The sequence below is a fragment of the Octopus bimaculoides genome, chromosome 2 (genome assembly GCF_001194135.2).
Source record: "Octopus bimaculoides isolate UCB-OBI-ISO-001 chromosome 2, ASM119413v2, whole genome shotgun sequence".
Classification (NCBI taxonomy): domain Eukaryota; kingdom Metazoa; phylum Mollusca; class Cephalopoda; order Octopoda; family Octopodidae; genus Octopus; species Octopus bimaculoides.
Genome location: NC_068982.1, coordinates 187015627 through 187017766, shown reverse-complemented (window position 1 = coordinate 187017766; position 2140 = coordinate 187015627). Strand labels below are relative to the sequence as shown.

General features: G+C 32.9%; 1 protein-coding gene across 2 annotated transcripts in view; it reads right to left on the bottom strand.

The window, feature by feature from the left end:
- LOC106874819 (transcription initiation factor TFIID subunit 12) overlaps positions 1–1777 on the bottom strand; it is a 9332-nt gene extending 7555 nt beyond the window's left edge. The window contains exons 1-2 of one of the 2 annotated variants that reach the window (XM_014922680.2): positions 1671–1777; positions 1341–1491 (exon numbers count right to left, since the gene is read on the bottom strand). The gene's annotated coding sequence lies outside the window, so the exon portion shown is untranslated. Of the gene's footprint in view, positions 1–1340; positions 1492–1613; positions 1631–1670 lie in introns of those variants that run through there. The other variant, XM_014922681.2, reaches the window with a different exon arrangement.
- Positions 1778–2140: the final 363 nt, after the last annotated feature.

The following is a 2140-nucleotide window of genomic DNA, read 5'->3' as shown; positions in this document are numbered from 1 at the left end:
TATATATATATATATATATATGGGAGAATATACAAAAAATAACAACAGACGAGGACAGGTGGTGTAAATAACAAAAGTATATATTAGTATGACGCTCGGGAATACGGAAAGTCTTTGACGTTTCGAGCTACGCTCTTCAACAGAAAGAATACGGAGACAAGGAGAAAAACACGGAGAAAAAATTGTTTGCAAAAAAACATAAATCCGAAAGAAGAAGCAAACTCTAAGATGTAGAGCTGTATATATTAAAAATGGGGAAGGCCAGTTTATGAGATTACCTTAGGTTTCCCGTCCATAAAGATAAACCCTTTATGGACGGGAAACCTAAGGCAATCCCATAAACCGGCCTTCCCCACTTTTAATACACACATATACATCTATACCTATATTTTATCTTTTACTTGTTTCGGTCATTAGCCAGTGGCCATGCTGGAACACCGTCTTGAAGAGTCAAGTCGAACAAATTGACCCTTGTATTTATTTTTTGGCACTTATTCTATCGGTTACATTGCCGAACCGCTAAGTTATCGGAACATTAAGCGGCGACAGAGACACATACACACACATGATGCGTGAATTTGTGTGTGCGCGTGTAATGGGCTTCCACACAATTTCCGTCTACGAAATCCATTCATAAGGCATTGGTCGACCCTGGGCTATAGTAAAAGACACTTCTCCCAAGGCACCGTGTAGGATTGAACTCGAAACCACGGATGTCTCCACACACACACACATATATATATATATATTTATATACACAGGCGGACTTGTTAATATATGCATGAACACACACAACATAGTAAGGAGAGAAGTTATGATTATTGTAAAGTATTTTTCACACTAGATGAACATTGAAAAATAAGAGACAAAACAGAAGTCAATAACGAGGAATATTTCTAGAAAAGCGTGGAGTTGTGTCCATCAATCCTTGGGAAAACGGCAAACAAGTCACATTTGTAACATATTGCAGGATATTGTCATATAAAAGGCAAAGTAGGAAACTTTTGTCTTTAATTTACGGTGTTTGGGTCGGAAAATTCATACATGTTTTACTGAGGACAACAAAATTATAAACATAATAGTTTTATCATGTAATATAATATATTCTCGTTTTGTTTATGCACTTTTCTATTTTCTAAATGTAGTATAATCATTCAGAATAGGAAATTAATAAATAAATAATCCAAAGGAGATTTTTATGATGAAAATAACAAACGTTGTTATGAGAAAGTTATGAGGATGGAATGAAGACAGGTGACTTTAGAGGCTTATAACTCAGCAGTAGCGGCTACTTTCAACAATCAGATCGTTGTTAAGAAGATAGAAATGTAAATATTTACCTTGAGCAAAGAAATAAATGCAAGTATTTGTGCAGTAAAAGACAAACGGTGAATATATCTCCTCAACAGACTTTAAGCAATATAGCACTGGTGGCCATGTTGGCGGCCGAGTGGAGAGCGCATGCGCAGCTCTCGCAAATGTCGGCCATTTCTGGAAGAAAGAGGCAGAAATTGAAATTAACATCTTTGTTAAAATGTCGTTGTTAAAGCGAGCGAGAAAGCAAGCTAAATCAGTATACAACTGTTACGATCCATCAATATAAAGTGAAATACCTGTTTATTATAACTATACGTTCTGTATAAAATATAAATAAGGTTCTCATTAGATACCTGTAATAAAGTTAATTAGTTTCTTAGTAGTCGTCTCGTTGACTGATGTCTTGTAGTCCTCAATCCGAAATAATGCAACCAACTAAATATGGATCTAAAATCAATAAAAAATATTTTAGTTATCCTTTAGTTTAGCACTTCATACTCACTTTTTATTAGTCAGCACTTATGACAAATATGAAAGTGATTGCTAAACTTAAGAATTGCCAACATTTTTATAATTAAATTTCTGGCAATTTAATTTGAAAGAAGTATTAGCTTAAATATCGACAAATATATAATGATAAATAATAATAATAATAATAATAATATATAATAATAAATGTATAATAATAATAATAATGATATATAATAATAATAATAATAATAATAACAATAATAATATATAATAATGAATGTTGTTGTTTAGAGGCGAGTCATACCTTTTCTAGCACACTTATAATGACCAAAGATGTTCCAACCGGGTCTAA